This window comes from Oculina patagonica, unplaced genomic scaffold, assembly GCF_052425735.1.
Source record: "Oculina patagonica isolate OP01 unplaced genomic scaffold, crgOcupat unplaced292, whole genome shotgun sequence".
Taxonomy (NCBI): domain Eukaryota; kingdom Metazoa; phylum Cnidaria; class Anthozoa; order Scleractinia; family Oculinidae; genus Oculina; species Oculina patagonica.
The window spans coordinates 444-13,074 of NW_027558137.1; the positions used below are offsets into that span (position 1 = coordinate 444).

At 40.3% G+C, this 12,631-nt stretch overlaps 1 long non-coding RNA gene across 1 annotated transcript; it reads right to left on the minus strand.

Annotated features, from left to right (window-relative positions):
- Window positions 1-1,908: 1,908 nt before the first annotated feature.
- On the minus strand, window positions 1,909-3,997 carry LOC144640393 (uncharacterized). Its single transcript, XR_013568347.1, has 3 exons — window positions 3,749-3,997; window positions 3,225-3,304; window positions 1,909-2,651 (listed from the first exon to the last, which is right to left on the minus strand). It is a non-coding gene; the product is annotated as an uncharacterized LOC144640393 (long non-coding RNA).
- Between the last annotated feature and the right edge of the window lie 8,634 nt (window positions 3,998-12,631).

Consider the following 12,631-nt stretch of genomic DNA (forward strand, 5'->3'; position numbering starts at 1 on the left):
ACAGGCATTACAGCCCGCACATGCAAACTTATAGACCACACGTGAACGGAGACCGCCGGGGATAGGGTCTTTCACTCCAAAAAGATTACCGATCTTAAAAGAAGAAAAAACTAGTTTGGTATCTAAATCATTACAATAGCGCTTAATTAAGTGTCTAATCTTTTTCTGAGAGACGACAGAAAAATAGCCTACGTACGGCAGCTTAAAGTAAAATGTGGGCAAAGTAGTAGGGAGGGAACCCCCGGGACAATGGTTGCTATGGATACCAGTGATGTAACGGTTAACTACTTATTCTCACTGTGTAGTTTATGCCCAGCCAGGCACTGCGCCGCGCGCACCGGTTACATGGATATCTTTTAATAAAAAAATACTCCCTGAATAAGAAGAAAAAACCACATGGTATCATTCTATCATTGTCAGTTGATAAATCCCTAGTCATTTCTTAGCAAAACTGGTTTACCGATCAAACGTTCCCAATCTGCAGGTGCTTTGCACACGGCAAAACAAAGAATGTTCCATCTCAGTATTTTGCATCCTCTTCAACAACTGCTAATGTGACGAACGCCTTTTAGGTGATCCTTTTAGTTAAATCGAAAAAAAGTAAAGCAACCGATGAAATGACAGCTCTTGATGGACTACTGTTTACATCTGGACCTGAATTTCAAATTCAGCTTACGTTTGTAATTTGATTAAAAACAACTGTACAAAGAAAAAAGTTAAGGGTAACGTTTTTTATTATTATTGCTAAAACGTTTGTTATAGTTCACTTATCAGGACAGTTGACATGCTGTTCTTCTTCGAATAATAGCCGGGGCAATTATTTGGTTTAAAGGTGGGCGATTATTTGAAGTAAAAGTTAGTTAAAATTATTATTATTATTATTATTATTATTATTATTATTATTATTATTATTATTATTATTATTATTATTATTATTATTATTATTATTATTATTATTATTACAAGTGAAACCGGTAAAAACAATATATAATTATATATTCCATAGAAAACAGGAAAATGTGAAAAGGTTAAAAAATAGATTAGTCTGAATAAATCTGCAGCTTACAGTACTTTTATAAGTAAATGCCTACATTGTGCGGTTCCAGAAAATTTGATACTCACCCCAGGATGGTCAATGGAAATTCTGAAGGGGAGGGAGGGCGCAATAGCCCAAATTTTTAAAATAAAGTATGAAGCTTAACTGAAAGTTCCAGGGGGTCGGAAGGGTCCAATCTTGGGGTAGGTATGGATATTTTTGGAACCACACATTATAATTAAACTGCCATTAAGGTCTGGACACACTAGGCGACACGTCGCTGCAACACGCCGCGGCGACAGTTGCCTAGTGTGACATGCGACAAACTGTGTCGCTGCAACAGAATTTTGTCCCTGCGACGTCTTGCACGAATTCAAACTGGTTTGAGAGCGCGTCATGTATTTTCGCCATATTAAATATGGAAAACTAGTTTGCATTCCCCCTCTTCCAAATTAGCTGTTTGTGCACCAAACAAACACCTTGTTGCAGCGACTTAGTTGTAAGCAGTACACATGGAGCGACTTGTCGCCGCGACCTGTCAAGTCGCATAAGTTGTCCCGACCTTTACACTATTGAAGACACTTAAGCCTGTGCTAGAGTAAATTTATGGTCTGCGATAGTAATTTCGTAAATTTTCGTAATATTTTTGTAGAATACCCCGCCATTATTCATCTGCTCCCGTGGTCCACAGTCCGCAGTGAAATTTTGTTGTTAAGTTATATTTCACTCATAACGCAGTCCGCAGTCATGCATTCCATTAATCAAAATTGGATTTAATTGTTATAATTGCCTGCTACCGCGGTCCACAGTCCCATAGTGTTTTATTTGAAAATAATACAAAGTCTGCTAATCGCCTGCCACCACGGCCCGTACTCCCGTAGTCGATTCTAAGAAATGCTAGTAAATGTTATAATCGCCTGCCACCCTGGTCCGCAGTCCTGTAGTGGATTTAAGAACAGTAGATATCCTGAACACAATATAAAGGCTAACCGCAAGCAACCAAATCGCAGTCCGTAGTGTACCCAGAATTCTACATGTTAACAATATATAGTGTTGCCCTTACAAATATAGATAGCTAACCGTGAACAGGCTAACCAAAGTGCATTTTAGGCTAACCGAAATGAATAAGTAGGCCTCTCTAAACACAAAACATTCTGTCCCATATGTTCACTATGGGACTGCGGACCACGGTGGCAGACAAGAAATGCGTGACTACGCAGTGGCAGGCAATCTAAACACCAAACTTTTTGTGACGGACCGTGGACTGCGGTGACATTAAAATCAGTTCAGCATGAAATAATTTTTGATATTTGTATGGTGACTGCAGACTGCGGTGGCAGTCATTTCAGTTATGCAAAATAGTTTTGTCATGAACCCAGAATGGTTTCAAAACTTACATGTAATAAAGTGTCAGTATTCACATGTAGCCTTATCTGATTGGGTTCTGGGATGTTCATATTACATATAACATAGCTATAAATGTCACTAAAGTATATTCAGGTTTAAACTGGCAACATGTGGGAATCAATCATGTGACAATTTTATTACATTAACACAATGTGTATTTTTGAGTTCATTTTGACTAAGAGAAATGTCATTGCACTCTTCAAGTCACCTGTAAATATAAACAAAACAAACAAAAACTGTTTATTTTGATGAATTTTTGATGAATGGCCTTTTTCAGTGTGTGAAAAAAAACTGACTGCTTTCATGTTGGGCTAGTGGATTCAATAATTTTTTCCACTTGTTAGATAGCAAAATGACATTTATGGATTTTTATTTGTTGTTGTTGATCTTTCCAGAGAAACATGGGACTTTGGGCAAGCATATAATGGTTTCACCTCGCACAGTCTACCTGGGTCAGGCCAGGAAGAAATCAATTTTCTTTGCACCCTTCCTTTCATTAATCATAATTTTGCAGAAAAAAATGTCAGTCTTCATCTGAATTTTTTACATTGCTAGCTGTAGTTTAAAATGCTACTGAAGGCCATCCAACAACTGAAAATACATGCCTTAAAAAAATGTCAAACAGCTTTTTTATAACATAGGCAAATGTCTGGTCAAAAAGTAGATCTTTTAAAAATGTCTCAGGTAGTGAATGTGTGAAGAGAGGAGGATGGGAATTGCTGAGATTGGCTAAAGAGATCAATAACTGCCTGAACTTGTTATAATCCATAGTTTAACTCACCAGCAATTCAGAAAGTCCTCAGTTCAGAATTCTGTAAATCCTGTTTACAAATTAGACATTTTAATAATCCCACAAATTACCTGTATACAACAAAATGCAAAAGAAACGTCAATCTATGTCTGGCAATACAATACACATCGTGGTAAGATAGAAATTTAAACTTCAGAAATGGTCTCATTTATTTCTTTGCGGCCGGAAATGACCACATGGTCAATATTTTGACAAACATTTCCTCACGTATAAATAATTAAAGGATGCGATTCTTATTAAATTGAAGTAGCTTAACATTCAGATGACAAATATAAATAACAATTACATGCCTCGACGAACTGAGTGACATTACTATGACACTATCGCCTCAAAATCTACAAGATCTTTTCGGCTTTAATTCCAGTGAGCTAAGACCAGCTTAGTTTTAGTACGATTCTATCTTAAGCACTTTTATTAATCTTCACATAAACGCCGAAGACATAAGCTTAAGCCAGTCTTCAAAATGAAATTATAGTACAATGAGAAACGCTTACCTGAAGTCTCTGTTAGAAATGTTTGTGCGAAAAGCTTCCACCGTTTCTCCTCATTCCATATTCTTCTCCAGTATCGGGAATACAAATAAAGGATATCGAATACCCTTTGTTTCGGGACTCGTGATCGCGTCAAGAAGAAAGAACATTGACAAAACTATCCTATAGAACTCGAAATTTGCAAAATCAAAACACTAGATCGACGCCATTTTGAAAATGCGCCCGCAATACGGACCGCGGGGAATCCGCAAGCAGGGGTAAGTACGTAGTGTAGTCATCATATAGTGGTTTGACTAAATTCTATATAGGGATATTAATAGAGGGGATACAGAGCCCTACGTAGCTATACACGGCTATACATAGCTATATACGGCTATAAATAGCCCTACATAGCCGTACATAACCGTACATAGCCGTACATAGCCGTACATAGCCCTACATAGCCGTACATAGCCCTACATAACCGTACATAGCCGTACATAGCCCTACATAACCGTACATAGCCCTACATAGCCCTACATAGCCGTACATAGCCCTACATAGCCGTACATAGTCCTACATAGCCCTACATAACCGTACATAGCCCTACATAGCCCTACATAGCCCTTCATAGCCGTACATAGCCGTACATAGCCCTACATAGCCCTACTTAGCCCTACATAGCCCTACATAGCCCTACATAACCGTACATAGCCGTACATAGCCGTACATAGCCCTACATAGCCCTACATAACCGTACATAGCCCTACATAGCCCTACATAGCCGTACATAGCAGTACATAGCCCTACATAACCGTACATAGCCCTACATAGCCCTACATAGCCCTACATAGCCCTACATAGCCCTACATAGCCGTACATAGCCCTACATAGCCCTACTTAGCCCTACATAGCCCTACATAACCGTACATAGCCCTACATAGCCCTACATAGCCCTACATAGCCGTACATAGCCCTACATAACCGTACATAGCCCTACATAGCCCTACATAGCCCTACATAGCCCTACATAGCCGTACATAGCCCTACATAACCGTACATAGCCCTACATAGCCCTACATAGCCCTACATAGCCCTACATAGCCGTACATAGTCCTACATAGCCCTACATAGCCGCACATAGCCGTACATAGCCGTACATAGACGTACATAGCCGTACATAGCCGTACATAGCCGTACTTAGCCCTACATAGCCCTACATAGCCCTACATAACCGTACATAGCCCTACATAGCCCTTCATAGTCCTACATAGCCGTACATAGCCCTACATAGCCCTACATAGCCCTACATAGCCCTACATAGCCCTACATAACCGTACATAGCCCTACATAACCGTACATAGCCCTACATAACCGTACATAGCCCTACATAGCCCTACATAGCCGTACATAGCCGTACATAGTCCTACATAGCCCTACATAACCGTACATAGCCCTACATAGCCCTACATAGCCCTACATAGCCCTACTTAGCCCTACATAGCCCTACATAGCCCTACATAGCCCTACATAGTCCTACATAGCCCTACATAACCGTACATAGCCCTACATAGCCCTACATAGCCCTACTTAGCCCTACATAGCCTTACATAGTCCTACATAGCCCTACATAGCCCTACATAGCCCTACATAGCCCTACATAACCGTACATAGCCCTACATAGCCCTACATAGCCCTACATAGCCGTACATAGCCGTACATAGCCCTACATAGCCCTACATAACCGTACATAGCCCTACATAACCCTACATAACCGTACATAGCCCTACATAGCCATACATAGCCCTACATAGCCTTACATAGCCCTACTTAGCCCTACATAGCCCTACATAGCCCTACATAGCCCTACATAGCCCTACATAGCCCTACATAGCCCTACATAACCGTACATAGCCCTACATAGCCCTACATAGCCGTACATAGCCCTACATAACCGTACATAGCCCTACATAGCCCTACATAGCCCTACATAGCCCTACATAACCGTACATAGCCCTACATAGCCCTACATAGCCCTTCATAGCCCTACATAGCCCTACATAGCCCTACATAGCCCTACATAGCCCTACATAGCCCTACACAGCCCTACATAGCCCTACATATTCCTACATAGCCCTACATAGCCCTACATAGCCCTACATAGCCGTACATAGCCCTACATAGCCCTACATAACCGTACATAGCCCTACATAGCTCTACATAGCCCTACTTAGCCCTACATAGCCCTACATAGCCCTACATAGCCCTACATAACCGTACATAGCCCTACATAGCCCTACATAGCCCTACATAGCCCTACATAGCCCTACATAGCCCTACATAGCCCTACATAGCCCTACATAGTCCTACACAGCCCTACATAGTCCTACAGAGCCCTACATAGCCCTACCTAGCCGTACATAGCCCTACATAGCCGTACACAGCCCTACATAGCCCTACATAGCCCTACATAGCCGTACACAGCCCTACATAGCCCTACATAGCCCTACATAGCTATACATAGCCCTACATAGCCCTACACAGCTATACATAGCCCTACACAGCTATACATAGCCTTACATAGCTGATTACTGGGTGGTGCATGTAACAGTCTGTCACTTGATCTCACGGAGTATCTTAGAGTGATTTTATTTAACCCGTGAAACAACATCTAACAATTAGTGCTAAATAGTGAAAACTAAACAAAAGAAAACAATGGAATAAGTGTCTAATAGTATCTATTTGAGTAGTAACTATGCGAGTTTGGAAGACATAGCTTTAGGCTAAGGAGAGTATATATTGCAAACAAATTAGTCAATAACAGTCCCATGTAACTTTCAGCGAAAACAGCTCACGTTGTTTTTTTTGAAAAGCAAAATAAAGGAACTAAGCCAGTTTGAGTATTGCTGTTGACAGCCCGTTTCTCTGTAAAGACTGTGTAGTTGTACAGTGAGCAGAAAGATGTGTTGTACAATGGGAGGCTCTACATAGATTGATAACTATATTTTACATGGATAGAAGCTATACACAGCTACACAGCTACACAGCTACACATAGCCGTAACGATAGCAGCACTCAGCTGTACATCATGATACATGGCCATAGCGGCGAGCGAAAGATAAAGGAAAGGAACCACTGGTCATTTTTTTTTTCCTCTCGCCGTTCTTTGCGTTGATTCACAACAGGCTACGCAATGTACGGCTATGTGTAGCTATGTGTAGTTGTGTACAACTACACATAGCTACACATATTGCGTAGCCTGTTAGATGCCAAGTTTTTTGGCTGGTATGAAGTGAGAAATTGAAGGAGCATTAGTGTGACCCAGAGGAGTAACTTCTAGAGGTGTCTGGGGGTATATTCCCCCCCCCCCCCCCCAAAAAAAAAAAAGAAATAATATTAAAAATGTAAGTTTGCAGAGAAGCAATTCCTTCATTATGGGCAAGCGTTTGTAGTTTTCTTCAACTCTTCCCTACTCGAATAGCGTTCATCTCTACCAAAGCACAGCTGAAAGAATAACTTTATTTAAATTAATAAGACTTTTTCATCAAGTTGTAGTATTTAAAAAAAGCGTGATTTTTTGTCTGAATGGCGTGGTTGCGTGAGATTTGGTCAAAAAAAAGAGCGAGTCTCACGCCAACAGCGTTAGACTTGGCATCTACCTACTAATTTTAGCTTTTTTTATGAGCAAGATTTTGCGACTATTAAATTTAGCGATTTTCCGAAAACTGAAATAAAACAATTTTAATATATAGCTAAGATGGAAATATATGTTCAGTAATAGAACAAAGTCTCTTAAAATTGAACGAACATTACCACTGTCAGAAAGAACAAAGTGAATTGGAACGGGGCTGTCCGTATTAAGCGGGGTCTCAGGAAAAAGTCACGGATACATGTTTTATCGACACAAAGACGAAGGCAAACCATCATGCGTTTTTACAGCAACAAAACGTTGTTTAATTGTACTGTTACCGTAACAGATGCAAACTGTGAACCCTGACAGAAATGAATAGTTTTTACGAAAACCTTACGATCTAGTCATACTTCGAACTAAACTTTTTTAAACTCAACAATTGAATTATTTGAAAATGTCGCAACTTTACTATAAACAAGAAAAAAACGCATCAAAGCAACCGAACGTTTTCTATAAAGTTGCCTTTGTAACTTAAACTCCAGATCTGACCGTAACCGTTATTAAACTGAACAAACTCAAGTCGGTAACGTTACTTTAAAAGGAAGCTTTCAGCTTGAGCGCGCACAACCAGGCCGACTAAAACCTTTGCATGTCACACTATTAGGTAACTGATAGTCTTAAAATCGTTTTAACTCATCGCATTCTGTCATTTTTTGACCAGGGTAAAGTAAGAAAATAATTGCGACAATGAAAATTGACAGTTCATAGATAAACAGTGTCCGTAAAGCGGGGTTGACAATGTATGGCAGTTTTTCATTGGGGACACGGAAAAGTGTCCGTGTGTACGTATTAAGCGGGTTAATTTTAAAGAAAATGTATTTGGTTTTCGCCGGGACCAACGAAACTGTCCGTAATACCGAGGTGCACCGTATTAAGCGGGTGTCCGTAAAGCGGGGTTCCACTGTACAAATAACTTGAATGCTCAAGAAGTTTCCCCTTGCAACTATCCAGTCATTATTGGAGTAATACGTTAGCGACTACCACATGTAAGCTTCAGCCTGTTCACAATTTGCAGCCAGGTTTGTTTTGATCATATGATCATATTTGTGCAGTTTCAAGATCACATTGATGGCTAGATGTAAATAAAAGACTGCTGGTCAATGATACGGGTCGTGCTATTTTTGAGACAATTAATGTACTTGGTCTACTATCCCTGACAGCGAAGAAGACAAAGAGGCAGCCTTAAATGACTCCATCTTGCAGAATTGCTGCCAGTCAGCGCTCCTTTAAATATCGTGGTGTAAAAACAGGGGCGTATCTGCCTACATGCAAAGTACGCAACTGCTTATCAGAATTTCCCAGATTTCTTTACATTAAAGAAGAAATGCAAAGGGTTTAAAAGTAGTGTAATTTTTCTACGCGTTATGGTGTTTTTTCTCTAAACTTTTTCTGACCGATGATTTGGTAGGAACTTTACGAGCGCGCAAAGGGAATGGCAGCCGAATGTGGATAAAACAAAAAATACCGCGTCAATGGGGGAGTATCAGCAGACACGCCCAAGCAGTACTGGCGCAGAGCTGTTTTACCACTTGTGGACCGTATGGAATAATTTAAACAAGGATATGAAGAAAATGACAGACACAATTTGTACTTTCTCTTAGTATATTTATTACATATATTATGTTATTTTAATATTGATGCTGAGAAACACTTATCAGGGATGCTCATAAGCCAAGGACTCTTGGTTTTAGGCCATCGTAACTTCATTAAAAATATGAAACAAACAGCGGTAAACATCGGATGCTCAATCAACTGAATGTATGTTAAGTCAAAACATATTATGAAAATTAAAATTAAAATTTGGGTCGTAACTTTAATGGAACGGTTAGCTATGTATAGATATGTACGGCTATGTACGGCTATGTATAGCTCTGTAGGGCTATGTAGGGCTATGTAGGGCTATGTAGGGCTATGTACGGCTATGTACGGCTATGTAGGGCTGTGTAGGGTTATGTACGGCTATGTACGGCTATGTAAGGCTATGTAGGGCTATGTAGTATGTAGGGCTATGTACGGCTATGTACGGCTATGTACGGCTATGTACGGCTATGTACGGCTATGTAGGGCTATGTAGGGCTATGTAGGGCTATGTAGGGTTATGTACGGCTATGTACGGCTATGTACGGCTATGTACGGCTATGTAGGGCTATGTAGGGTTATGTACGGCTATGTACGGCTATGTAGGGCTATGTAGGGCTATGTACGGCCATGTAGGGCTATGTAGGGCTATGTAGGGTTATGTAAAGCTATGTAGGGCTATGTAGGGCTATGTAGGGCTGTGTAGGGCTATGTAGGGCTATGTAGGGCTGTGTAGGGCTATGTAGGGCTATGTAGGACTGTGTAGGGCTGTGAAGGGCTGTGTAGGGCTATGTAGGGCTATGTACGGCTATGTACGGCTATGTAGGGCTATGTAGGGCTATGTAGGGCTGTGTACGGCTATGTAGAGCTATGTAGGGCTATGTAGGGCTATGTAGGGTTATGTAGGGCTATGTAGGGCTATGTAGGGCTATGTAGGGCTATGTAGGGCTGTGTAGGGCTATGTAAAGCTATGTAGGGCTATGTAGGGCTATGTAGGGTTATGTAGGGCTATGTAGGGCTATGTAGGGCTATGTAGGGTTATGTACGGCTATGTACGGCTATGTACGGCTATGTACGGCTATGTACGGCTATGTAGGGTTATGTACGGCTATGTAGGGCTATGTAGGGCTGTGTAGGGCTATGTACAGCTATGTAGGGCTATGTAGGGCTATGTAGGGCTATGTAGGGCTATGTAGGGTTATGTAGGGCTATGTAGGGCTGTGTAGGGCTATGTAGGGCTATGTAGGGCTATGTAGGGCTATGTAGGGTTATGTAGGGCTATGTAGGGCTGTGTAGGGCTATGTAGGGCTATGTAGGGCTATGTAGGGCTATGTACGGCTATGTAGGGTTATGTACGGCTATGTAGGGCTATGTAGGGTTATGTACGGCTATGTACGGTTATGTAGGGCTATGTACGGCTATGTAGGGTTATGTACGGCTATGTAGGGTTATGTACGGCTATGTACGGTTATGTAGAGCTATGTAGGGCTATGTAGAACTATTTACGGCCTTGTATAGCGGTGTATAGATATGTACGGCTAGGTAGGGACATGTATAGCTTATGTATGGCCATGTACAGCTGTTTATTGCTGTGTACCCTCTCCTATGTATTCCTTATATGGGATTTAGTCAAACCACTATATGTTAACTACATGACGTATCTACGCAAGCAGGGGGGGACTAGGGGGGACACAGCTTAAACTCTCCCCAAGCGCCACTCCTTTGTCTGAAAGAAATTACATTCAACCTCGCTCAGAGCAATGACAATGAAAAGAAACTGATCACGCTATAATAAAGAGCATACACTCAAGCCTTTGGCAAAATTTTCTTTTATTTCAAATGCAAATGGTCGTTGAGTAGGAAGCCAACAAACTTTTCTATTGTATTTTTTACTACCGTACTTTTTCACGAAAAAGTAATAATGGCCATTTTTCAAAACACTATTTAAAAAACTACAACTTTGCTCAAAAAGATCCTAAGAGAGAGGTTCTAGTAAAGTTTTCAAGCGAATTTAAAAATGTGATCCGTTCTGGTCACGTGACCGATGACGTCATAACAATGGGACTAATTAAAAAATAATAAACATATAATTATCTACCAACATGTAATTTCTTATTACCTCGCAACGCCAGATACGCACTTGTACCCAGACTCCCATTTTTTGAAAATTGTGCATAGCTACCTTAATTTTGATATTTTGTTCGGTACCTGGGCAGTCCGAAATGCCTCACACCAATGTGCTTCAAACTGCAATGACTGCATTTTTAGTAATAAAATATTTTCGTCACAGTGAGCAAAAACGAACTTCTGAGCAAAGTCACGTGACTAATGACGTCATCAACCTACGACTTATACAATAAGTAGTTTATGGTAAGAGTTATTTCTATACGACGTACTACTCCTGCTGACTTCAAACTGACCAAGTTACTTGGCATTGACGATTTTTCAGTTGCAAAGGATTTGGGAAGGTTTTTATTATAATTATATATTGTTTTTATAATTATTATTATTATTATTATTATTATTATTATTATTATTATTATTATTATTATTATTTCAGGAAGGCTGTTATTCTGGAAAATACATCCGTCAAAATACATCGGGGTATACGGGAGAGGATCCTTAAAGCTGATTGGTCGTAAACATGTATGTGTCTCACAGACAAGGCTGTAAGTTGTCGATAGAAAGCAAGGATGACTTTTACTGATTACTCAATAACCAATAAGCCATAGAGATATAACCGGAATCTGCGCAGTTTGGAAATACGTCGCTGAATTGTTCGCGTTTCTTTTAGAATTGCAAATTTCTAACGCTGATAGGCACAAGGAATTGTTCATAATTGCGAGAACGCTGATAGGCTCACGGAATTGTTCATAATTGCGAGATTCTTAACTTTGATATAAATTCATCATTTGTTGGTCGACGTTGTGTCGTTGTTGTAAAGGTCGCGGGGATACCTACAGCATGAATAAATTCATGAATCGAAATTTTGGTTGACCTGCATCTTTTATTATTTCTCAGAATGAATGCCATCTTTTTATTTGGTAGATTGCACTAAACGGCGATGTTATAGCTCCGATAGTGCCAAATTGGGAAGAACATGTTTTTGTGGCAGAGTTGGCGGAACGAGTCGAAGGAAGCACACTGTGATCTTGTCAAAAACTAAGTTTGCCAGCAAGTTATGGCGGTTTAAGAGCGCAAATTTCAATTGAATTTAATTTTAAAATTCCGCTTCTGTTATGACACACAACATAGTTTACCTATCTGCAGTGGCAAGTCATTGTGATGAGCCTAAGATCCCGCCAAACTCCCCAAACAAATTTAACCTATAATTGTTATGGTAATGATTTTTTAAGACAATAAAGCTTGTGGACTTCTTTCAGTTAGTAGGGTTTTTCCTATCTGGTAACACTTCTGGCTCATAAAAGTACGGGCAGCGTTTGGGGTCACCCACTACCTCTCGGAACAAGACGTCATTAGTTCGTAAAACAATAACAGGTCACAGCAATGCCCCTAGCCCTAGAAATTATAGAGGTAGTGTCTACTACGGGGAAATAAAAATAAAGGGTACAGAGAGGTAGTGGCTTACTGAGTGTTTGGGGATTATATGTTCGTTCATTCATTCATTCATTCATTTA